Raw genomic sequence first — 26920 nt, forward strand, 5'->3', positions numbered from 1 at the left:
GAAGCATATTAATAACATTAAAGGCATTGTATGCAAAAATAATGCAAGATCGATATGAAAATTGGTGGGAATACTTATTATCATTCCTGAAGCACTACGTTCTGCTTTGCTTTGGCATTTTGGTATTGCTATAGTTTTAATTGGTCTTTGCTGTTAGCTCTTCGCTCATTCGCCCCCAACTCCCTCAGGGTCAGTCGCTTCTTCAAGCAACAAGTTGGTGGTAGATCTCGGTCTTCAGCTGGGGCCTCCCTCTGGAACAGCCTCCCTGCCCCACTGAAATTTGAGGAGAACCATCTTCGGTTCTGGAAGCACCTCAAAACCTTCCTCTTTGTTTCTGCTTTCTCTCCTCCGCTCCCCTGCTGAACTCCTGGCTTTAACTGAAACTGCACTGGTCGCCTGGCCACCCTCTGATATTGGGCCCAGGTCCCCTCCCCCTCCCCCTCCAGTTGCACCCCACACTGCCTCCCGGCAACCCCTGCACTTGTGGACTGTTTCTGTATCCCTGCAGCCCACTACCTGCACTTGACACCTGATGTCGGCACTCAACCTTGCACTTGCCACCAGCTGGCCGCACCTTTTACTTATGGCTTCTATTTATTCCACAGTTGCTCTCATGTACTGCACTGACCCCTCTCCCCAGCACATTCCCCTTTCCCCTCCCCTGCACTTGCGCAATCTCAATGTCACTTGGCCTAGTAAGACTGTTGTCTCTGTCTTCCCTCTGTTCCCCCTCCCTTGCCTTGTCGCGCCTTGAAACACTTGTATGTAAGCATGTTATAAATGCCATATCATATCATTCCTAATATTTGGAGAATGATTCGTAGATTTTGGACTTATACTGAACAAGCTTTTGGGTATGGAAATTGAGTGTTCAAGGGGTGGAGTGTAATGCTAGTGTGAAAAATGCGAGCCAGAATAACATGGCGTCGATGCGCAGCCATTTTGAACACTCATCTCCCAGTACAGTAACAGAGTCTGCGTTTCCGCGGGCCTCACAGAGTGAGCAAGTAGCAGGGAAAAACATAGCAAGGTCGTGAAAACATTACTCGAGTGGACTAACTGTGGAGAATAGTTAGTGTATTGTCCATTGAAGGACTAATGCAGAAAGGGAGTCGGAGCAGACTGCAGGTGCATGATAAGGGGTCTGGGAATGCATGCGAGAGAAAGGGGTGCTAGGCTTTCCACTTCTAACTGGATTTTTCCACCCTCTGTCCCTTCGACTTGTGATCTGCTTTTCAGCCGAGGGCAGAACGCAATTGTTAAGGGCGGGGGAATGACCCCATAAAGGAGAGGGCATCACGGAGAAGGTAGTTGGATGTTGAAACCCCGGGTGATGCAGTGTCGCTGAAAGGGAGGACGCTCCGCTTCAGACCCCGTTGGACGCAGTGATCTCTTTGCCTACCTGCTGAGGGACTAAGCAGTGTTGCCGGTGGCCAGGATGAAGTTTTCTTCTGCCTCCTTTCTAACAGTGAAGTAACCTATATTCTAATATATATATATATGATACATTACTCACCGTAATCGTATTTCTGATGCTTGTATCTGCTTAGATTCACATGCTGTGCATAGGCCGACATCTAGTGGAAGCTGCGGAGTATTACAGTTTGTTTTTCGAAACTCGAAAATGGGCGTCGATACAGTGCGTGCCAGTAATACTATCCCTAGTGTGACGTCCACTGTACCCAAGATCCCTCACACGTCTAGGATACTCAGATTGTATTTTTTCTGAGCATGAGGAGTAGCGTGAGTACAGATAATCCAAGCAGATAGACAGAAAGGTAAGACTCCAAGCAATCATGCGCCTTCTCTCAGAGGGGAGGAAGGGTGGGTCGTATGTGAATCTAAGCAGATACAAGCATCAGAAATACGATTACGGTGAGTAATGTATCCCTTCTGAGGCTTGTGGAATCTGCTTAGATCACATGCTGTGCATAGATTAGCAAGCAGTACCTGAAGAAGGAGGTGGGATGTGAGAAGGGTCATGAGCAAATAAGTGCCTTAGAACCGCTTGTCCCACTTGTGTATCTGCATTGGAATGGGTGTCAATGCAGTAATGCTGAGTAAAAGTGTGAATAGAGCTCCAAGTAGCTGCTTTGCAAATGGTGTCAAGGGGTACATTTGCAATGAAAGCCAGAGTGGCCCCAATGCCTCTGGTAGAGTGAGCTCTTGGCGTGAAAGGCAGAGTTCTTTCAGAGAGTGAGTAACACAGCTGGATACAGTTAATAATCCACTTCGAGATGGCACCTTTAGAGACGCGATCCCCTCTCTGCCTGTAGATACGGAGACAAACAGTTGATCTGTTTTTCTTAGCGGTCTGGTTTTATTTACATAGTAGAGGACCGCCCTACGCACATCTAGGGTGTGTAGTTTCACCTCAGCCGAGCTTTGTGGGTCTTGGAAGAAAGCCGGAAGCTCAATGGACTGGTTTACATGGAATTTAGATATAAACTTAGGTGAGAACCTAGGGTGTGTGCGTAAAACCAGTTTGTCTTTATGGACAGTAAAGGAGGGATCCTGCACTGACAGAGCCTGAATTTCACTGACCCTTCTTATAGAAGTAATAGCTACTAAGAAGGCTGTTTTATAAGTTAGGTGTTTGAGACTGCTTTTATGCATGGGTTCGAAAGGGGGGCCCATGAGCTTGGCTAGCACCACATTAAGGTCCCACCCTGGTGGTGGGTTTGAAATAGGAGGGTGAAGTCTCTTTACTCCTTCCATGAAGGCTTTAACTACTGGTACTTTCCAACACAAAACTTTGCTATGGGAAGTGGTGTAAGTCGACAGGGCTGCCAGGTGTACCTTCAGTGAGTTAAAAACCAATCCTGAATCCAGCAGGTGGAGCATGTATGTAACAATAGTGGAAGGAGTGCAATCAACCGGGTTGATTGATCTACTCTGGCACCAGATAACGAACCTCTTCCACTTGTCAAAGTAACAGTGCCTTGTGTTTGGTTTCCTAGATTCCTTTAGGATGTCCATACACCTCTGTGGCAAATTGAGATGTCCAAACTCTATGACCTCAGGAGCCATGCTGCCAGGTTCATTGAGTTGGGTTGCTGGTGCACTGTTTGAACTTGGTGCTGGGACAGTAGGTTGTACCAGGCTGGAAGTTTGATGGGCTCGCACACCGCCATCCTGCGTAGGTGTGGAAACCACGGTTGTCTTGCCCACATGGGAGCAACTAGGACGAGCGTCATCGACTCTCTGTTCATCTTGTTCACCACTTTCCTGATGAGAGGAGTTGGTGGAAAAGCGTACGCAAACATCCCTGACCAGTTCATCCACAGGGCGTTCCCCTGGGAGTCTGGTTGGGGGAACCTGGATGCAAATCCTGGGCATTGTCTGTTTTCGCTTGTGGCGAATAAGTCTATAGTGGGGAAACCCCACTGAGAGAAGATATTTTCTACGACCTCTCTGTGTAGAACCCATTCGTGTTCCTCTGTGAGGGAGTCTCTGCTCAGAGCATCCGCTAGGGAATTGAGCTCCCCTGGAACATGTTGTGATGACAGGAAGATGTTCCGTCTGAGTGCCCATATCCAGATTTTCTGGGCAAGCTTGGACAGATTTGGCGAGCGAGTCCCTCCTTGCTTGTTCAGGTAGAACATGGCTGTTGTGCTGTCCGTCCGGATTTGCACTGACATGTTAAGTAGGTGGGGCTCGAACGCCTGAAGCGCTCTGAATTCTGCCAGAAGCTCTAGCAGGTTGATGTGGTTCTTGGCAACTGAGTGAGACCAGAGACCCTGAGCTGTGTGGTGGAGATGGTGAGCTCCCCACCCCGTCAGGCATGCGTCTGTAGTGACTATTGCCTGTACCTCGGGATCGTAAAAGGGTTTCCCCTGTGCGAGATTCTCTCTTGTCCACCAGTGAAGGCTTTGTACCAGTGTTGGTGAAAAGACCACTAGATCGTCCCACTGACCACTTGCCTGCGACCACTGTTTCGCCAACCATTCCTGCATGGGACGCATGCGCAGGCGCGCGTGGGGGACCAGGTAAATACATGACGCCATCATGCCCAGTAAACCCATTGCTTTGTGTACCGTTATTTGTTGACCGGACTGATAATGCGAAATTTGCAGTATTATATTCCAAATTCTTTCTTCTGAAGGAAAGGTCAACCCCTCTTGGGTATCTAGGATTGCTCCTAGGAATTGTTTTGAGGTGCTTGGCACTAGGCTTGACTTTTTCTCGTTGATTGAGAAGCCTAACTCGTGAAGGAGGTTGATAGTCCTTTGAATGTTTGTCCTGCAAATTCCTGGGGTTTCCCCCGTTATGAGCCAGTCGTCCAGATAAGGGTACACTGGGATTGCCTCTCTGCGTACGTGTGCAACCACCACTGCCAGTACCTTGGTGAATACCCTTGGTGCTGAAGCTATCCCGAAGGGCAGTACCTTGAATTGGTAGGGTCGGCTGTCCACCTTGAAGCGCAAATACTTTCTGTGCGCTGGGAACATGGAAATATGAAAATAAGCATCTTTCATATCCAAGGTTGCCATGTAATCCCCCTTTTTTAGGAGGGGGATTACCTCTTGTAGCGTGGTCATACGAAATTTTTGGGGCTTGACATACTTGTTGGCAGGCCGTAAATCCAATACTGGGCGCATTGTCAAATCTTTCTTTGACACAAGGAAGTAAGTTGAATAAATACCCTTGTTTACCTGGTGTCCCGGGACGAGTTCTATCGCGTCCTTTTCTAGCAGAATGGCGATCTCCTCGAGGAGAATCTTCTGATGTTCTAAAGAGTGTACTCTTTGTCGTGGAGGATGGTTCGGGGGACGCTACAGTAGTTCTATACAATATCCTATGGATACTGTTGACAGCACCCATCTGTCTGATGTGATCCCTTCCCAAGCCTGGGTGAAGTTGGAAATGCGTCCCTCTACTGGGGTTGCGTGAGAAGGGACTCTGAACTGAGCGTCACTGCTTTGGTGGAGGCGTGCCGCCTCCCTTGTTGGGGCTGCCTCTGCCTTTACCACAACCTCTCCTATTACCCCTGCCGTAACCCTGGGTAGACTGTTGGTTGTTGTTCCACTGTGTACCCTGCCCTTGGGAATAGGTAGATCCTCTCTGGGAATTTTGGCCGCGTGGGTGACAAAAATTACTATTCCCTCTCTGGTTAGGGGGTTTATTTGTTAACTGGCCAAGGGACTTGAGTGTTTTGTATTCGTCCTTGGCATTCTTCAGTGCGTCTTCAACCGCCTTACCAAACAACAGATCGGTTTCCACCGGTTTGTCCAACAATGATGCCTGGGTTTCTGCCTTAAAACGAGACTGCTGTGACCACGCATGTCTTTTGATAACAGTGCCTTCCGCTATCAATCTGCCTGAGTTGTCCGCAGCGTCGAAGGTTGCTTTCAAAATGCGACCAGACACGGCTCTACCCTCTGCGGAAATCCGAGCTAACTGGCCCTTTAAAGGTTCAGGAGCAGAGGCTATGAGTGCCGCGACTTCTTCCCACTGATGGCAGTTGTAGCTGGCCAACAGGGTGGTGGAGTTTGCAATCCTTTCTTGATAGGCGGACGTTGAGGCTACTTTCCTGCCGAAACCGTATAGTTTTTTGCTCTCCTTGTCGGGAGGAGCTTCGGACGATGACAAGGGTGTTCCAGCCCTCTTACGAGTGTTGGTGACAACTAGGGAGTCTGGCTTCAGATGTCCTCTTGTGTAGAGAGGGTCAGACTGGGCCGCCCTGAAAAGTTTTTCAACCCTGGGATTGACTGCTCTGGTGAGGTTCGGGTTCACCAGGGACGGATCTATTCTCCGCTGAATGGACTTAAGGATAGGGATGGTCTGGGCAACAGGCCTCCTTTCTCCCACTAACTCTTCTGCGAAGTCCCTTTCCTCCTGGACACCGTGGGTGTCAATGTGGAAATGTTCTGCTGCGTGTGCGAGAACCTCGTTTAGGAGGGGTTGGTTATCGACGGGGGAGTCGGTAACCGGGGCTTCGTTCTCTACCGGGGAATCTACTCTGTATGTTTCCGGGTCCTCCTCTTCCTGGTCCTCATCATCCCCATAGTAGCCTGTCCCGGTTTGCTCTTCTATCATACCAAATTCTTGGTCCTCACAAAAGGAAGCCTCTCCTTGATACAGTGAGTATGGTCTTGCGTATGGTTGTACCTCGAAGGGTTCTGACCTCATCGGAGTTTCAAACCGGGGTTTTTTACTCGGGGGGGGGGATAGGATCAGTAGAGCCTGAGGGTGTCGCCCCCTGTGGATCATACGAGAGGAAATGTTCTGGATTTTTATCATAAAAATCTGCCAAAGAAGACATTATTGACATGACCCTATCTATGTCTTCACTGGACCATTTTTTGGAACTGGGAATGACTCTCTCAGCAAGTCTATGGGATTTATCTTGAGTAGCTTTGCTGGTTTTAGACATATCAGCAGACCTGGTTTTGTCTGTCTGTTTAGGGGGAGTGGTGTGTTTCATAGGTGTGGAAGAGTGCAAAGGTTGTTTCTTCTGCTGTTTTCCCCCCTCCCCGTGAGTGGAAAAATGTTTTCCCTGTCTTTAGTGGCTTCGGAGTTTTTCGACGCCTGCCGCCGAGGATCGGGGGTGGTGTCCCTGTCCTTCGAGCGTGGGGCCTCGCTGGTTTTAACTGCGGGCTCCGACTCCTGGAGCGCGGCCTGGGGTGGAAGTCGTCTTCGTCTTCCGACGATCGAACTTCTGTTATCCTAGGTAGGGAGCGAGGCACTCTTGGCAAGAGTGGATGATTGCCTTGAGTCATGCGGCGATCTTGATCGAGAGCGCCCAGAGGACACCGAATCGGACCATTCTGTTTGTGCCTCTTTCCGAGACTTCGACGTCGTCGAGTCTCGGTTGGACTTAGTGTGTTTAGTGTATGTAGTATGTGAAGCGCTTGTGTCGCGGGGGGTCTTCCCCATAGCCGCCCTGTCGGACGACCTTCCGAGGTCGGGGACCTGCGCTCGGCTGTCTTTCGACGCCGTAATGCCCTCGCCGTCCAATAGTACGGCGTCGCTGCCGTCGCTGAAGGCGCCCTCCGCTGCCATGGCCGCCTGCCTGGCGTGGTGGGCCCAACGCTTCGTCGAACGGTCCTTAAGTGTCTTAGGTTTAAACCTACTACACGATCTGCAGTTCGCTTCGGGGTGGTCCCTCGGCAAGCAGAGATTGCACGTGGCATGCCTGTCGACCCAAGGGTATTTGCGATTGCACTTGGGGCAGAATTGAAAAGGGGTACCCTCCATACGCACCTTGAGGCAGCGGGCTGTTAAGTGTAGGAAATGTATAAGGTGTACCTATATACCAAGAGTGTAGAGTATGTACCACCCCCCACTCTCCCTACTTGCAGGGCCGAGGCCAGAGGCCTTCCAAGGCCCGGGCCGAGGCCAGCGGCCTTCCGAGGCCCAAATCCGTCGTGCAGCAGCCGACGGTGGATTTCTTCTCCAGCCGGCGTCGAGTGTCGAAGTTCGACGTTGGGGTGGGGAAGGATGTCAATAGATTATTATTTTAAAATTTTTAGCAAAAGTATGGCTAAGGCCAGGGGACTCCACAAAATGCTTCCGACCAGTATGGCGGAAAAAAACAATCTGAGGATCCTAGAAGCGTGAGGGATCTTGGGTACAGTGGACGTCACACTAGGGATAGTATTACTGGCACGCACTGTGTCGACGCCCATTTTCGAGTTTCGAACAACAAACTGTAATACTCCGCAGCTTCCACTAGATGTCGGCCTATGCACAGCATGTGATCTAAGCAGATTCCACAAGCCTCAGAAATATATATATATATATATATCTGTGTATGTTTATTGATGTTTGTATATATATAGTAACATTTTGTAAAAAAAGGACCTCTAATAAGCTATTTTTAACTTCATATGATGTATGTGTGTTTTTTCTGCTAGTCTGATTCCAGTTACTTATTTTTGCGAAAGGGGCCGGGGAGACATAAGGATTAGTGCTTTCCCCTTTGGGCCAAAAAGACGCAAAACAACTTCATACACTTATTCTCAATAATCTTCCACTTTTGTTTCTCTTGGCGGGATACCTTGCAGAGACCTTCTATTGAGCACATTCATGGTGCCGGACATTCGGTCAACGGTATCGTAACTTTCCTTCTCAAGTTCAAACATTCATCAACAATGTAGTTTTAATCACGTCTTTCATCACACGCGTTTAACAATGTTTTTCCACGGCTCGTTATACTATGTTGCGCTTGCAACCCTGACTTCAACACAGACCGGTCTTGCATTGGTTTCCCCAACTCACTGGCTGTGTTGATCTCTGTGGTGCTCCCTTTGTCCTTGGAGCCAAGGTCGATACCACGGCTGCTGCTGCCCCTCCCCGCCTTAATCAGCTCTGTGGGAGGGCCTCCGGTATCTTTGACACACAATGAAGGATTCTTTATGCAGGTCTCCTGGCCTTACGCTTTCAGTGTCGAAGGTTTCTGGAGAGTAACGGTTTCTTGTCGAAAAGGTTAAGGGTATTTCCCTCCTTGCGAACCCTTTGTGGTTTGCCATCTTTCTCCCTTAATTCAGCTGCCAATTCCAAACTGCTGTTCCTTTGTGTGTTTTGCTTCGCTCAGAGTTTAATTTCGTGCTCCGTCTTTTATCCGTGTGGGGAAGTTTAATGGAAGTCGGGTGTGAATGACTGTCGGCAATTGCCTGACCTCGTCTGACCACTGTATCGGAACATGTCAGGTAAACTGACCAAGTGTAAGTCTGTTTTCTCCCATAGCGGGCTGTCTGTAGGAAAGTGTTTGTAACGGGAAAGGGGGAGGGTGGGTTAGAGTTCCTACATATCCTATCTTGTAGGATGGAGTAAAGGAGTTAAGGGGCGGGGGAGATACTGCATCTTGCCATCCAGTGTCCCACTCCCACTCCCCGAAGACCCCCTTACCCAGATGATCCTCTCACACTGGTCCAACCCCAGGAACTGGATCCAAAAGCGATGGCCATGGCCTGGTCACCTGAATGATAGATCCCCGGGACTAGTGGGTAAGACACCTTCTGGTTTCTCACAGTAGCTTCAGCATAGTTATTAGTCCGTGCCTGGATCTGACGAGTCCTATCATATAATGACTACATCTCTGGTGGGAACACTGCAAAACACGTTCTAGATGCCCACGTAAATGTCCTCAAACCAGCAAAGGCAATACATCTGCAGGCCCTGCAATGTCTATTATGGCCACTGCTTTCTCTACAACATAGATGACCACAAATGCAAGCGCAATGATCATGTGCGCTGCCAATGCAAATGTGGGTATCACTATTTACATTGGGAGAAGACCTGCTGCAGCAAGCTTCTTGTGGACATTCTTGGCTAAATGAAAGAGGTAGTCATGCACTGAGAGCCAGGAAATGTTACTCTTGCCCCTCCAATGGTAGCCTGTTCAAAATCCATAACAATGGAGGCTGATCGAGATTAGGCCACATGTTCGTGATCGCCTCTAACATGCGCTGGTAAGTGCTCCTTTCCTTGTTGGGCAGCAAGACAAAGGACCGGCAGCACAAATCCTCCCCACTCTGCCATCACCACATATCTGGGCAAAGAGCGCTGGAGTCAGACTAGACTGAATGTCCCATCTAAGTAGAGCTTCTCCATTGTGCTAGCCCATTCCTTTTGCGTTTCATGGCCAAACATGCGGCTCTCATCATTCTCCCCTGAATCCCAACAGAGGAAGTGCTCTGGCTGATTTGGGGTGGGATCCAGTATAATGATTGTTGCTCCGTGTTGTGGCTGTGGAGGTGCTTTGTGGACTGCATTGCGACCTCTCTGTATCACCTTACGGATGGCTTCCTTCCTTGGCATCTCCCACTGTAGAGCTGATGATGTACCCTGCTGAGCTTCATTGATGATAGAAGCTTGTGGCTCCACTGTCACCAGTGACTGCTCCTTGACCCTTGAGAGAATTAGGTTTACTTCCCCTTTTGCGAAATCACTCCTTTGGCTATGCACATGCATCCGTCTCAACACATGGTCTTCCGCTGTATCCGTGTGGAGACACACTTTGCATTCTCCTCACAGCGGCAGAATATGTTTGAGCTGTTGGCATTGTGCCTATCGAAGATGCACTGGTAAACCTCATGGAGAAACATCAGCTTGCCACGCTTTGAGAGAACACCAGCCATTTTCCTGGACACAGAAGTTGAGGAAGGGTTTGTTGCTCAGCCTTTCAGACACTAACAGCTCTGTCAGTGCTGCACACCAAAGAACAACATGCCAGTGCAACAAGCCTCTCTCAATACTGCCATGGCAGTGGCGGGAAAAGGCCTGGTTAGTGCAGCAAAGTAATAGCCTTCAGACTTTTTGCCTCCAGGCTCCACCCAAAAATATGCATCCTTCACTAAACATAACACAAAGTTGGTAAACACATTTTGACCATTTCATATAGCTGCATGATGATTTATAGTAGGGCACCAGTTAAGATTTATATTGTACTCATTATTTTGTTTAAGTTGGGAGCGAAAATGTTGGACACATGAACAACCCATTTCCAGCGTTGGCCTTTTTAATTATTTCTCATTGTAACACACAGAGGGACAGCTTAATCTATCTTTTACTCACATTATGTCCATTTTGACCTTTTTTTCCTTTTTGTCTCTTGCTTCAGTTCTTTATTTCCACTTCATTTTAATGCCATTGTTGTAATATTTGTTGCATAAAAAAAATGGCTTCCGCTTTCTTTCATCTTTCAGGCTGTTTGTTTCTCCCATCCTGCCTTTTTTCTTCCATCATTCATTCCTTGCTTCCGCACTCCCTCCCCGATGCACACTTTTGCATTGTCCGCAGTGGTCCTTTTGGCTCGTCCTGTTCCTAAGAAAACAAAGTGCTGAGAGGACCATGCATCCTGCTGGGGCCAACAGGGAGTGCAAAAGCACATCCGTGGCCAACGTGCAGTGCCAAAACTGCTGCTGCCTAAATAATGTCCTGCTCCGTCCCTCCCCATCCTTCCCAAACGAACCTTACCATGGATTGACAGTGCACAAAATGTATATTTACCCTAAAAAAATAATGTAAAAAAAAATATATATATATATGGGATACATTACTCACCGTAATCGTATTTCTGATGCTTGTATCTGCTTAGATTCACATGCTGTGCATAGGCCGACATCTAGTGGAAGCTGCAGAGTATTACAGTTTGTTTTTCGAAACTCGAAAATGGGCGTCGACATAGGGCGTGCCAGTAATACTATCCCTAGTGTGACGTCCACTGTACCCAAGATCCCTCACGCGTCTAGGATCCTCAGATTGTATTTTTTCTGACATGAGGTAGCATGAGGAGTAGCGTGAGTACAGATAATCCAAGCAGATAGATAGAAAGGTAAGACTACAAGCAACCATGCACCTTCTCTCAGAGGGGAGGAAGGGTGGGTCGCATGTGAATCTAAGCAGATACAAGCATCAGAAATACAATTACAGTGAGTAATGTATCCCTTCTGAGGCTTGTGGAATCTGCTTAGATCACATGCTGTGCATAGATTAGCGAGCAGTACCTGAAGAAGGAGGTGGGATGTGAGAAGGGTCATGAGCAAATAAGTGCCTTAGAACCGCTTGTCCCACTTGTGTATCTGCCTTGGAATGGGTGTCAATGCAGTAATGCTGAGTAAAAGTGTTAATAGAGCTCCAAGTAGCTGCTTTGCAAATGGTGTCAAGGGGTACATTTGCAATGAAAGCCAGAGTGGCCCCAATGCCTCTAGTAGAGTGGGCTCTTGGTGTGAAAGGCAGAGTTCTTTCAGAGAGTGAGTAACACAGCTGGATACAGTTAATAATCCACTTCGAGACGGCACCTTTAGAGACGCAATCCCCCTCTCTGCCTGTAGCTACGGAGACAAACAGTTGATCTGTTTTCCTTAGCGGTCTGGTTTTATTTACATAGTAGAGGACCGCCCTACGCACATCTAGGGTGTGTAGTTTCACATCAGCGGAGCTCTGAGGGTCCTGGAAGAAAGCCGGAAGCTCGATGGACTGGTTTACGTGGAATTTAGATATAAACTTAGGTGAGAACCTAGGGTGTGTGCGTAAAACCAGTTTGTCTTTATGGACAGTAAAGAAGGGATCCTGCACTGACAGAGCCTGAATTTCACTGACCCTTCTTATAGAAGTAATAGCTACTAAAAAGGCCGTTTTATAAGTCAGGTGTTTGAGACTGCTTTTATGCATGGGCTCGAAAAGGGGGCCCATGAGCTTAGATAGCACCACATTAAGGTCCCACCCTGGTGGTGGGTTTGAAATAGGAGGGTGAAGTCTCTTTACTCCTTCCATGAAGGCTTTAACTACTGGTACTTTCCACTACAAAACTTTGCTATGGGAAGTGGTGTAAGTCGACAGGGCTGCCAGGTGTACCTTCAGTGAGTTAAAAACCAATCCTGCATCTAGCAGGTGGAGCATGTATGTAACAATAGTGGAAGGAGTACAATCAACTGGGTTGATTTGTTGTAACGCTCACCTGATTCCCACGGAGGCGCAGGTCTGGCTTCGAGTGCTGATGCTTCTTCAATGGTGAAGCGCAGGACTCTGAAGATGGACAGGAAGGGCCCTCTACTCTGGCTTCTCCGGCTCTCAGGAATATTCCCCTGTTCGTGAAAAGGGAGTATTACCTACTGACTGAGTTATGATCAAGCCTCCCACTCTCTTCCAACCCTCCACGATACCCTTCCACGATTCCCCGTGAAGTCTCACCTTAGGGTCAGGAAGGATGAGCTCTCCATCCTGCTTCTGATGCAGGGGCGCGTTGAAACCCAGTTACTTCACTGGATTGAGGATTGATGGGAGTTCTGGTAAGCTTGACTATTCAGGTAAGGCTCTGTAAAAGTTCTGTTGCAAGTTCAAAAGTCCAAGCTTAATAATAATGTTCATTGTCTTTTTGCAGCAAGCGCTAATGTTTATGTCTTTTTTCCCCTTAGGGGCCGGGGTTCGGAATGCCGGAGATATGGCACCGACCCGAAGTGAAACGTGCAGTTCCAGTTCCAGTAAATGGCAGGTTAGTTCTGGGTGAGCGCTCGGGAACTGACTTTGCATACGCTCATTCAATGTCTGTCTTTTTTCCCCATAGGGGCCGGGGTCCGGAAAATGCCTGGAAGCGGCAAGACCTGAAATGAAATGAGGTAAGTCTTATTCCCTTCCTTCTCTCACCTCTTATTCTTGTCTTTTTCTCTAGGCCCTGGGAAGTGGCTGTGTATCCGGATGATTGCTGCTGAAGATGGAGGAACCTAGGAAAGGTGAGTGAAATGCAGCGCTGCAGCGATCGTAACGAAATGCTTTAAAAAAAAAAAATGTCTTCCCTTTCAGGATCGTCGGTGATGTCTCCGTGGTGCAGATTTAGCTGGTAAGGTCTCTTGTCTCCCTTTGCAGGTGACCCAGGATGCTGACAGGCGTGGCTGAAGTCCAGAAGCAGGAGCTGACACGGTGAGCGTCCAGCTGCGAGGAGCAGAACAACGCGAAGCGTGAGTTGCTGATCGGGTGTGGTTTAAATAGCTTTGGAAGAAGTCCCAAGTGTGTATCCTTCCTCCGATCAGGTATGTATCCTTCCCCGACCACACCCGGGTGGAAGTAGTCCCACAGGTAAAGTAGTTCCATTCAGGCCTCAAGAGGGCCTGGATGTGGCAGCATGGTCTGCATCAGGTAAGTGCACATGAAAACACTTGCACACATGTCTAGCTTTATGAGCCTGGCGCCTAAGGCGCCAGGACAGAGGTCCAACATGAGCCTGGCGCCTAAGGCGCCAAGACTGCGTCCAAAGGGCCCCAGCTTGGGCCCGCTGGCACTCCCCTGGGGGAAATGATGCCTGCCTCTGGGGTCGCTGGGTCGGACCTGGCTCCTTGGAGGTAGGCATCATGACATTTGTCTACACTGGCACCAGATAACGAATCTCTTCCACTTGTCAAAGTAGCAGTGCCTTGTGTTTGGTTTCCTAGATTCCTTTAGGATGTCCATACACCTCTACGGTAAATTGAGATGTCCAAACTCTATGACCTCAGGAGCCATGCTGCCAGGTTCATTGAGTTGGGTTGCTGATGCACTGTTTGACCTTGGTGCTGGGACAGTAGGTTGTACCAGGCCGGAAGTTTGATGGGCTCGCACACCGCCATCCTGCGTAGGTGTGGGAACCACAGTTGTCTTGCCCACATGGGAGCAACTAGGACGAGCGTCATCGACTCTCTGTTCATCTTGTTGACCACCTTCCTGATGAGAGGAGTTGGTGAAAAAGCGTACGCAAACATCCCATATCAGTTCATCCACAGGGCGTTCCCCTGGGAGTCTGGTTGGGTGAACCTGGATGCAAATCCTGGGCATTTTCTGTTTTCGCTTGTGGTGAATAAGTCTATAGTGGGGAAACCCCACTGAGAGAAGATATCTTCTACGACCTCTCTTTGTACAACCCATTTGTGTTCCTCTGGGAGGGAGTCTCTGCTCAGAGCATCCGCTAGGGAATTGAGCTCCCCTGGAACATGTTGTGATGACAGGAAGATGTTCCGTCCGAGTGCCCATATCCAGATTTTCTGGGCAAGCTTGGACAGATTTGGCGAACGAGTCCCTCCTTGCTTGTTCAGGTAGAACATGGCTGTCGTGCTGTCCGTCCGGATTTGCACTGACAGGTTTAGTAGGTAGGGCTCGAACGCTTGAAGCGCTCTGAATACTGCCAGAAGCTCTAGCAGGTTGATGTGGTTCTTGGCTACTGAGGGAGACCAGAGACCCTGAGCTGTGTGGTGGAGATGGTGAGCTCCCCACCCCGTCAGGCATGCATCGGTAGTGACTACTGCCTGTACTTCGGGATCGTAAAAGGGTTTCCCCTGCGCAAGATTCTCTCTTGTCCACCAGTGAGGGCTTTGTACTAGTGTTGGCGAAACGACCACTAGATTGTCCCACTTGCCTTTGACCACTGTTTCGCCAACCATTCCTGCATCGGACGCATGCGCAGGCGCGTGTGGGGGACCAGGTAAATACATGACGCCATCATGCCCAGCAAACGCATAGCTTTGCGTACCGTTATTTGGTGACCGGACTGATATTGCGGAATTTGCAGTAGTATATTCCGAATTCTTTCCTCTGAAGGAAATGTCAACCCCTCTTGAGTATCTAGGATTGCTCCTAGGAACTGTTTGGAGGTGCTTGGCACCAGGCTTGACTCTTTCTCGTTGATTGAGAAGCCTAATTCGTGGAGGAGGTCGATAGTCCTTTGAATGTTTGTCCTGCAAATTACTGGGGTTTCCCCCGTTATGAGCCAGTCGTCCAGATAAGGGTACACCGGGATTGCCTCCCTGCGTAGGTGTGCAGCCGCCACCGCCAGCACCTTGTGAATACCCTTGGTGCCGAAGCTATCCCGAAGGGCAGTATCTTGAACTGGTAGTGCCGACTGTTCACCTTGAAGCGCAAGTACCCTCTGTGCGCTGGGAATATGGAAATATGAAAATAGGCATCTTTCATATCCAAGGTTGCCATGTAATCCCCCTTTTTTAGGAGGGGGATTACCTCTTGTAGCGTAGTCATTAGAAACTTTTGGGGCTTGACATACTTGTTGGCAGGCCGTAAGTCCAATACTGGGCGCATTGTCAAATCTTTTTTTGGCACAAGGAAGTAAGTTGAATAAATACCCTTGTTTACCTGGTGTCCCGGGACCAGTTCTATTGCGTCCTTTGCTAGCAGATTGGCGATCTCCTCGAGGAGAATCTTCTGATGTTCTAAAGAGTGTACTCTTTGTCGTGGGAGGATGGTTCCGGGGACGCTGCAGTAGTTCTATACAGTACCCTGCGGATACTGTTGACAGCACCCATCTGTCTGATGTGATCCCTTCCCAAGCCTGGGTGAAGTTGGAAATGCGTCCCCCTACTGGGGTTGCGTGAGAAGGGACCCTGAACTGACCGTCACTGCTTTGGTGGAGGCGTGCCGCCTCCTCTACTGGGGCTGCCTCTGCCTTTACCGCGTCCTCTCCTGTTACCCCTGCCGTAACCCTGGGTAGACTGTTGGCCGTGGTTGTTCCACTGTGTACCCTGCCCCTGGGAATAGTTTGATCCTCTTTGGGAATTTTGGCAGTATTTCTTCAGCCGCAGAAACATGCGTTCTAGGATGAAATACATGAAGGAAAATGTCCTGATTTAAATGGAAATCAGAAACACGCTTTGGTAAAACTGAGGGTACCATTTGTGATGAATCCTGAGGAATCCTCACAAAGACCCTGCCTAAAGTCTCCTACCAGGTGGCCAGGGAAAGGCAGACACTTTCTGATCCTGTCCTTGGGGGTGGTGTTCTGTGAATGGATTGCCTCGGAAGAGAAAGGACCCAGGGGAACAGGACGGCTCAGTTGGGTGAGACGTAGTATTTGCCTTCCTCTTGGGAAGACATCTCCGTAATGCCAAAGTATGTAATGCCTTGTTGTCAGAAAGATCGTTTAGCTACCCAAGTTAAACATTTTAATATGGGTGAAAACATTCATAAACTCTTAAGCATTGGGAGAAATTAAAACCCTTCGAACAATATGGACACTTATAGAGCTAGAAGCTCCCCTAACTCCCAAAGGTATAGTGAAAAGGAGTCTGTTAATAAAAAAACTCTAAAGATTTTTATTTCTCAGTAAAACCAAATCTTGGGATTGGTCCTTATGATATTCCTGTAGAGAATATTATTAGGAACAGAAATAAGCACAAAATCAAAAAAGTTAGAAAAACAGATTTTTGTATTGTGAACCAAGTTCCATAATTGCCAAGGTAGTAGGACAAAGAAGAGGGATGCAGAGGAACAAAACTGAAAGGTGCAGCTTGTTAGTGGAAATGACTCACACCTGATAGAGACTGGGAGGCTTAAAAGGCTCCCTCAGGCCAGGAGGAAGAAGGATCAGTAGTCGTTGGTGGAAGAGTTGCGAACTCTCCACGTTGCAGCAGAAGCAGAAACTGGAGGAGAGAGAAAACGCCGGGACCACTATCGAGTGTCGAGCAGTAACCGTTCCTGAGTGGGTATTCACCTTCAGAAGGCTTCATTGCAGAGGTTGTGCAGCAGAAATCATTGGAGAAGGAAGCTTGTCCCATGGAGAATTGGACTGCAGAGGCTGTGCAGCGGGAAGCGAATGTTTAAAAAGCTTCACCATAAAAAGGATGTATCCAGTGGCATGCGAGCACCAGAGAGCCATTACAGCAGAGGAAGCTCTATGCGCGAGTGGCAAGGGCAGCTTCAGACTGGAAGTAGCAGATTGCCTAACTGCGAGGAGCAGCTGAGGCAGAGGGCCTGAGAGCAGCGAAGGAAATGGATGTGCACGAGTTCACCAAGCTATTGTGACATCAGAGTGCTTTGTGACCGCTCTGGTACTTTACCTTTAAAGCTCCGGTACTTTAACTTTCACACCAGAAAGCAAACAGGTAGAGAGAAAAACATAAAAGAAGGCCATTTTGAATATCTAACTGTCAGAAAGCAGAGAAAACATTATTTTGTAAAACTAACTGGCCCTCATTACGACCCTGGCGGAAATGGAAAAACGATGGCGGAAATGCAATACCGCCCGTTGCGATTATGACCCGTCACCGTAAAGTACGATGCCATTAGCGACACCGTAGTGAACGCCAACGCTAACTGCACCAAGTACGCGCACGCGCGCACTGCGAAACCGTAATTACCACCATGGCGCAACGGTACGGGAATTCTGACCCTAGCGGACATGTACCTAACGCCATCAAGCATGGCGGAAAGTACCATTCCGCCATGGTGAGAAGTACGGCATCGCAAACCAACCGTAAAAGGCCTTACTGAGTGCCTGTACAACACTCCCTGGCCACATTGCACAACTCCACGTAGGTGCAATGAAGTAAAACAATGCAACCAGTGAAATGTACAAGTCACCCATGCATGCCAACGAACAAATGAATGTAGGGGCTCCAAGTGCCTTGTGAGTGGCCATCCATATTAGCCATGGCACTATTGCCGTACTGATGCAGCACAGGCATGTGAAGCTCCAAGTACAGCAACATGAACTGAAAACTGAGACAAACAAAAACAGGCCCCCCATCGCTTGACACCAGTGCAAGGCAACATACAAAGCAGTATCCTGAGTGAGACTGCACCAGCCCTGTACTCCTGCCAGTAAACAAACCAACCAGCAGCATAAGCATGTACCACACAAGTTGGCAGAGTGACTGAGCAGCCAGGCACATCTCAAGAGGGGCCAATGGGAGCAGCAGGGCACAGATGGCACGAATACAGAAGCCATTCCAATGGACATGACCTCAGTCTCCCTCAAAGATACGCACGCAAACACAGGCACCTGTGACCAGCCATATTCAGAAAATCACATCATTCCACCAATCCACCTGGCTGACCGGCATCTGTTACACAAAAGCCAATCCCCCTCCCATGAGCATGACATCATTAAAACAGTCATAATGGCAGCCCCTATCCCTGACCTTACTGGCCTTCGTAGGCAAACGCGCCCAGTACAGTACCACGCAACTATGCTCAGAAGGCCGAACCCAAAGCAGATCTCCTCACAATACATCGCTCCACAAATAGGAATATGCTACATAACTTGCAAAGAATAACGCTACAAGGTCAATATCATAATCAAAATTTAATGCACAACAAAATCACCCGGGCCATACAGCTATTAGGTCATGAACTCCAAATCATATCTCATAATTGTGGGCTGCATCCGCAATAAATGACCAGCTTCTTCTTGTGTGACGCCCTGTTCCTCCATGGTACACAGGGGCTACATCCACGTTCAAAAAGGCAACATGGAAGCGCCTAGAACCGCAGGGCCGTCCCATTAGGTAGCCACTAGTCCAGCTGAAAGCTCGAAATGTTGCTCCTAGCCACTAGTACTGCGTAAGGGCATGTGGGCCATTGGCGATCGTCCCATAAGATCGTAATGGTGCTCCACTGATTAACACGAAGCAGCAGGTGTCGGGAGTAAAAGCCATCTGCAGGAGTGGCATACAGATGGCAGCGGCAAAAGGGGAGGAGATACCTGTCACCCAAATGAAAGGAAAAAGAATAGTATGGGCATCTGAACTCCATTTGAATTACTCACTTCAAAGATCACACTAAATCCACAGCCATATGCATGCTAGCCCACTCAAAAGGATTATTCGCACCCAATAATCACTTGCGAATCATAACCATATAAATCGAGGTGAAAACACTATTACAAACGAGTGTTTGTGTGCATGCGTCTGTTAAAACAGAATCCATTAGATGGGATTAGTAACGTGCATATACACAAGTGTTTGAAGGCGCGTCGAGACAGGGAGGGTTCAACAAGGACAGATAGACGATGGTCCCACTATGGCAGCCCTGCATCACATAGCGCAGAGGAAGTTGATAGATTCCAAAAAGCCATGTACATGGCAGACTCTCTATAAAATCATCTGTCCATGCATCCATACATCATTCCCTCATCCCGGTATAAAAACGCCTGATTATTTACTCACATAACATTAGAAATTTCCATTGATTCTGTGCTAAATGCAGTCTGCAAAATCCACTGTGCTCCAGGCCGGAATTCTAGTGTTGTGAAGTTACATGTATTTAGGAACGTCCTGCCTTATCCTCCACTACGCTATTGCGCATCCCATACTATTCATATCAATCATTGCATTCTCGGCATGGCCCCTGTCCCAAGGACATTAAACAATAGAACTTTCTATCTGCAGTCAGACCTGTGGGCGTCTCCTCGCCGCTAGCTGGAAACCGAAAGCGCTGTCCTTCGAATTCCTCATTTGCAACATCACGTCGAAAAGGCATCTGTGACCGCTTGAAATCACAAATCCATCCATTTAGTGCGGCAGTGTGTGAAAATGGCAACTGGCTACACTCACAAATGGGACGCCCCGCCCGTCGGTGAACCGCGGTACAGCGCTGCATGAGGGTCTACCGTTAATCGAGTACTACATTCCACGGACCCTTCACAAGTATGTTCCCGACTGCAAAGATAGTATGTGAAACAATGGGAGCATAGCAGATTTAACATATGAAGCAAGATCTCACTGCCATCGGGATGAAATACATGATTGTAATAGCAAGATGCCATGCGTCGATTTGCAGCGTTGTGTGCGGGACGTGCTCGCCCAAAGGGGATTGCAGCTTGCACAGGTGGAATGAATCACCACAGGTGGAGGCTATACAGCTTGGAAACACATAAATTGCACACCCAACCCCCTCCCACAACCACACCCACTCCAAAATGCTACCGGCCGGACTTGCGGTGTTGGCCCTGGGGGACCTGATAGCACTGCAAGTACTCCAACTACAAGAAGAAGACGAACACCAACTACTACAACAACCGGCCGCACAGAGGAGACGCAGGAGGAGGAGGAGGGCAAGGCAGGGCCAGCAAGGCCCACCAGCACAGCCACTACCACCACGCAGGCAGCCCGCAATTCCACGCCTCCGAGCACATCCGTTCAACCTCACTGATGAGCAGATCCACACCCTCTACCGTTTGGACCGGGACACCGTAACCGCCATTGTGGACATGACACACGCTGACCTTGTCAGCATGATAGATAGCCCAACCGCCATCCCACCCCTACTGAAGGTGGTGTCTGTACTCCACTTCCTGGCCACAGGCACCTACCAGCACACAGTCGGACAGTTGCATGGCATTTCACAGCCACTTTTGTCACGGACACTATTGCAAGTGCTCGATGCCCTCCTGAAGCACGCAGACGACTACATCTCTCTACCACGCTCGGAGCAGGAAATTACGAACACAAAAGTGGGATTCCATGCACTTGCCGGCATACCGGGTTGCATTGGTGCCATCGACTGCACCCATGTGGAATTGGTTGTCCCACATGCCATGGAGGCCCAGTACCGCAACCGAAAACAATATCATTCTCTTAATGTACAAATGGTGTGTGACTCAAACAGGATCATTACACATTGTTGTGCCCGATTTCCTGGATCAACCCATGATTCCATGGTCTTACGGAACTCTACAATACCACGCTACATGGAGCGACATGCAGGGAACAGATCCTGGCTACTCGGTGAGTCTCATTTCATGCATGATAATGTGGGGTATGTGATGTGGCAATGACCTGCCAGGAAGGGGGGGGGGTGCTTACGTAGCTATGTCATTCCTCAAACATCCTTTATTGTCCACATACAGGTGATGCCGGGTATCCACTGAAGAGATGGCTCCTTACACCACTCCGGAACCCACAGGACCAGCATGAGGAGGACTACAACCATGCCCACTCACGTACCCGTGTAGCCATAGAACAGGCATTCGGCCTACTGAAGGGTCGTTTCCGCTGCCTCAGCAGGTCTGGCGGGGCACTCCTGTACCGCCATGAGAGGGTTGCTAAGATGGTCATGGCATGTGTCATGCTACACAACATGTGCATACGTAGAAATGTGCCCATGCCCCCTGACGCAGAACTGCAAGCACCAGAATATGGTCATGATGTGGGTGGGGATGTGGCAGAACCTCAAGGAGTCCGCGAGGCACAGGAGGGCCGTGAAATTCGTCAGATTATCATAGATTCATGCCTCTAGCACTCACGCCTGGTGGTTGATACATGGACACGGGAGTTGTGGCACTGTGTGTGTCTGGAACATGCACAATATGAACTGTACGCCTATGATGGCCTCGTACACGAAGATCAATGTCCACACATCTCATTGGATGATTGTGAAATGTTTATAGCAAATGTGAAATTGTGTTACACACCCCATCGACCCGCCACCCAAGTAAGCCCAACACACCCCCTCCACCCTCCTACCTCCCCCCCGAACACCAGTGTCCAAGGATGCTCATAGTCAGTGGGCAGACGCTATTGCAAGCCCCCTCTCCGGGTATCAGGGGCACCCCTGCCTGTGGAGCGCAGGTTCCTCCCAGATCTACGTTGGGGGCTGCCCTGGACGGAACTTGCAACGGATGATGTCTCTGCCTGCTCACGTCCATGCATGTCCCTAAGGGTTTGTGAGAGCTCAGTGAGCACACGGCGCACAGCGGCAAGTTCAGCACATACGTCTTTGGACGTCGCATGCAGTTCCCCCCTCAGGCTCTCGGTGCTTCTCTCCATTTGTACTCTCAGGCTCTCGGTGCTTCTCTCCATTTGTTCTCTCAGGCTCTCGGTGCTTCTCTCCATTTGTTCTCTCAGGCTCTCGGTGCTTCTCTCCATTTCTGCCCTTAGTGTCTCTGTACATGTTTCTATGGCTGCCTTGGTACCCCCACATTCATCAGCATGGTCCTTGAGGAGCGTGGCCAGTTGCTGCTGTTGCACGATCACCTGGTCGAGGGACTGTTGCCTCTGCTGGGCCATGGCCATTTGCGGTGGTGTCACAGAGGGGCTGATCACCTCATGTTGCCTTGACACAGGGCTTGTGGGGGATGGCCAGTCGTCATCTTGTGAGTGCCCCTCTGTGGTATCCTCATGTTGTACGGGATGAAACAAACAGGGGGATTGAGACAGGTCATGGATGGATCGTACTTCGACATCACCGTTTTCTGTTTCGGAGCATGCTGCCATTAATGCAGTGTCACCTATGGTGCTGCTGCCACCAGAAGCAGTGCCTTCTGTGGCATCCATTGGGGGGGCCTGTGGTGGTGGTGTTGTGGCCATGCTGGCTGCTGGGGTGCCTGTTGAAGTCCCCTCCTGTGTGCTGCCACTTGATTTGTGCTGCTGCCGTGTCTTGATGCGTGCAGCTGAGGTGGAGGGTCTTTGCCCGTTGGTCTTGGCCCTCTTTGCAGGTGTGCTGGTAGGGGTGTCCTGAAGCTCGTCGTTTGAATCGGACCCTGTGGTGGAGTAAAGGAGGGCGAGCGTTATTAATGGGTCTGCGGAAATTGGAATGGCAATGTATCACATGCATTGGGGTGGTACCTGAGGGTGATTTGGGTCAGGGCCTTGGAGGTGGTTTCATTTTTGTGTGGATTGAGGGTGCAGTTGTATTGCAGCCTGCAGTTAGGGGGTGCCTGCTGCACGTGTAGAGGGTGTTTTTAGGAATTTTAATTATTTATTTATTTAATTTGACTTTTAATGTCCGCTATCAGGCCAATGTGAGTGGACGTTCTCCTGGACATGTGTTTCTGTTGCACTATGTGGACACATGGTACTTCACATGATTGAACATTGTGGTTTTAGCATAGTTTTATTTGGGCCACCTACCTGATTCTTCGGATGTCTGCACTCCTTTCTCCATCCCTCCGACTCCCTCTATGGTCTCCATTCCAATGGTGGAGGCACAGATTTCTTCCCAGGGGGTCAGCTTGATGGGTGATTCCGATCCTCCCCCGGTAGCTGTGGCAATGTTACGGTTGGCGGATAGTATGCTCCGTACGCGTATCCGCAAGTCGTCCCATCGCTTTCTGCATTGCTGTGGGTTGCGGGCCCCACCGCACTTACCCGCTGTGCCACAAGGGCCCATATGGCCTTCTTGTTCGCGAGTGCCGTCCTGGTCATTTGCGTCGAGAAGACGACGGCAGCATTCTCCTGGAGGGTCTCTGTGAGCACCGTGAGTTCCTCACGTGAGAAGTGGACCTGCCGCTTGCGGTAGCACGCTTTTTTCGCTACTTTTCCCATTGTTTTGGTTTCACTAGGGAGGATGACGGGTTGGGATGTCTCTCAGGGTAGTGTTTTTAATGGTTCTGTGAATGTTCTGGTTTTATAGGTGTACGGCGTGCTGTTTCCCGTTCCGGGACCATGTTTTTGCTTCCGTTTCCGTATATTTACGGTCACCGTATTTTCCGATTGCCGCTCTTTACGGTGACTGCTATGTCCGGTGGCGGAATTGCACCTAGGTCGCCGTACGACGGCGGTGAGGGGCATTTTTGGGACTTTTCCGCCATCGCGGACTTTGCACTTCCGCCAAGGCGTAGTGCTCGTGCCCGATGGGTCAGAATTAGCCGCACTTTACTCTGTCGTGCCATGGCGGAAACGCTATTTACGCCATGGCGGTCAGGTCAGTTGCTTTCCGCCAGGGTCGTAATGAGGGCCACTGACTTTAAGCATGCAAGTTCATTTAAAAAGCAGCCATAACTTGGGGCAATAATTTCAGAACCCATTGCAAACTATTATCCAAGCCAAAAGAAAGTTAAACCAAGGCTATTTAAAAGTAACAAGCATTGCCAAAGTCAGCAGGGGGCAAATGAAAGTCCCAAAGTTTGTAAAGCTTATTGCCCATGTTTGAAGAAGTGCATAAAAGAACCTGGTATAAACCCACATTGCCAAAGCCAAGGAAGAATTAGAAAAAGGCCATATCATTGTCAGTATTTGGTTATTGAAGAAGTGGGGAAACAAAAGTGACAAGAAGGCTGCCCTTCTGGTAAAGGTTATTTAGAAGGACGGAGAATAACTTGCAGAGGTTTTGGAAATTACAAGAGTGTAATAAAGAGCACCAATGTGAATTTTGTCTTCCCTGAATAATTGCTTAAAGGTGTTGGAAAGCAAGGGACATTGCGAAATGGCTGTAAGATGATCTTAACGACAGAGGCACTTGTTTGAAATTTGCTGACCTGGAAGAGGGCTAAACCAGGTCAGAGGTTGTGGCAACACTTTATTCTGTTCAGGCAGGGGAATATACCTGAACAGAGAACTTTGAAGTATTAGACCTGGCATTGGAGTAAACCAGGTATAATTGTAGTAGTAGGTCTATCATGGAAGTAAACCAGATGTAAATTGATGAAGAGTTGTGAAGTGGTATTAACAAATCATCCTGACAAACTTTTATAGATGATGCAAGAATTTTGTAAACTGCTGTAGAAGTGTTTAACATCTTCAGAACAAACACGTTGTTGCAAAACATCCCTGACAAAGACAATTTATGTTAATACTGATGAACTAAGAAGTGTTCTTGGTTTCTGCGAAGAAGGTTGTTTGAGTTCTTCCTATTACAAGTGAAAGGGAAATAACCTTTGTTGAACAATTCTGAAGTGTTGGAACTTTTGTTGTCAAGTTGGAAGCACAAAGAACTGTGTTGGAACTTTGTTATAAAACACGATTTCCTTATTCTTTTAATTCACCCAGATTAGGAGAGACAGTTTGCATATTGTGAATTTAACTGTTATATTTGTTGCTTTTGAACTACCATACATTACCTTGTTGAGTTATTGTATTTGTAAGTGTGCGGTACAGAAACCTATTGTTAGAGTGTTTCTTTTAGTTTATGTTAGGCACAGAAATCCTCATCAGGGCATGGATAGTGAGGCGTTTATCCAACCTTTTGAGTTAGTAAACATTTTTTTTTTAAAATCCTTTACTAAATTGTTTACCTCACATTTCTCACCTCTCACATGTATGCAGGACAACCTTATCTTTGTGGAAAATTAAACAAGGTTCTATCGAAGAAAGAGCTTGAAGATTTCTTTTGGGTCGGTACTGCGTTTGAAGTTGCCTGCGCTCTTGTAAACGTTATTACTGTGCTCACTTTGATTCAATTGTATTTTAACTTTGTTACCACTGTTTTTAATAATCTTAAAAATTGCAGCAATTCTTTAAACTTTGCATCCGATAGTTTGTTGCATAATCGAATTGACGGGACTTGATAGTGTTAGCACTTTTTATTACAATCAAGAATCAGTTGTTAAAACATCAAAGACAGTGGGCAGCAGTCAAGCACGATCGTGCTATCAAACCACATTTTCCATAACTATCAGCACTTGCGGCGCCTGCTTCTGACAGCATCTCTTAGCAACACAGTACATAACTGGCCTGGTCAACAGTTGGCGCTTCCATCTACCCATCAATAGAGGAGACACTACAGGTTAATCCTAACGGTAGGTTAGGGGACTGTCAGTTTATTGGAACTAATCACAGGTCGCTTTTAGCACCTTGGGTTAATATATATTCACGCAAAATCATGCTGGGGTTGAGGGACTCCCCACGATCCATCAGCCTACTTACTCTGAATAAACAGCCTACTGGGTACTGAAAAACCCAGGAACATATCATATATAATCAATAATGCTATTGGACATACTCATAATCTTTGCGTTAAAGGAGCACTTATCAATGCAAGGTCTGCTGTACGAAATGCAACTGCTTTAAATTACCTTATTAGATCTTTAAATTTAGACTTGTCTTTTTATCACGGACACATGGTTTCAAGCCAAATCGGTTTCACAGTTTCATTTACTCGTTCCTCCGGGATTGCTGATCAAATTTTGAAAAATCGGGAGTATAAGAGGGGGGCGGAGTTGCTATTGCGTTTAAATCAACACTTACAATAACAAACTTTCATGGCCTAAAATGGGATGAGCAGTCCCAGGTTGTGGCCTGTACTTTACTTACTTCAACAGATGATTCTATGCAGGTACTTTTATGCTATCGACCGCTGGGCCCTATTGGTCCCTTTCTTGAAAATTTGAGCTGTATCTTGCCTCAGAAGCGTACAATGGTCAAGATTGTTGATTCTTGGAGATTTTAACATTTGGTGTAACAATTCCCCTAATAGAGACTTGTCAAGACTGAGTGAAATACTGATAGCTAATGACTTAATGCTGCCAAGTTCTTCTGTCTCACATAACTTGGGACATTGTCTGGATATTGTCTTATACAGGGGGCTGAATAAGCTTGATCATGAAAAATATGCCAGTAAGCTGGTCAGACCACCCGTTTGTGGTATTTTCTATTTTCATCGAGCATTTATGCCCATTGAAAAGTACTCAAACAGATTCTGTCCTGTCTCGCAGCAAGAGGGCTCTTGATGCTATCACGGGACCTCAATTAACAGTGGAACTATCACCACTCTCAGTGGTAAAAGACAGTGAAAAATATTATCAGATTAACACAGCACTACTGACGAACTGCTGTGATTCTATGGCACCTTTGAAAGTGAAAAGACAAAGTAAAACTAAAAACAATTCTTGGTTCTCAGACTCGCTAAGAGAATTAAAACAGAACTATTAAAAAAAAGAAAAAATCTTACTGTAAATAAAAGATCCACTCTCTTGCCAGAATGCTAAAGAGGCACTGGCAATATATAAATAAGGAATTGTTCAGGCATAATCTCAGTTTCTTCAAAGTCAAAATATCTC

At 48.1% G+C, this 26920-nt stretch overlaps 1 protein-coding gene across 1 annotated transcript in view; it reads right to left on the reverse strand.

Annotated features, from left to right (window-relative positions):
- The window catches only part of ADAD1 (adenosine deaminase domain containing 1), a 1643060-nt gene that overhangs the window by 296988 nt on the left and 1319152 nt on the right, over window positions 1-26920 (reverse strand). The window lies entirely within an intron of this gene.

This window comes from Ambystoma mexicanum, chromosome 6q (genome assembly GCF_040938575.1).
Source record: "Ambystoma mexicanum isolate Mex_15411 chromosome 6q, UKY_AmexF1_1, whole genome shotgun sequence".
Taxonomy (NCBI): domain Eukaryota; kingdom Metazoa; phylum Chordata; class Amphibia; order Caudata; family Ambystomatidae; genus Ambystoma; species Ambystoma mexicanum.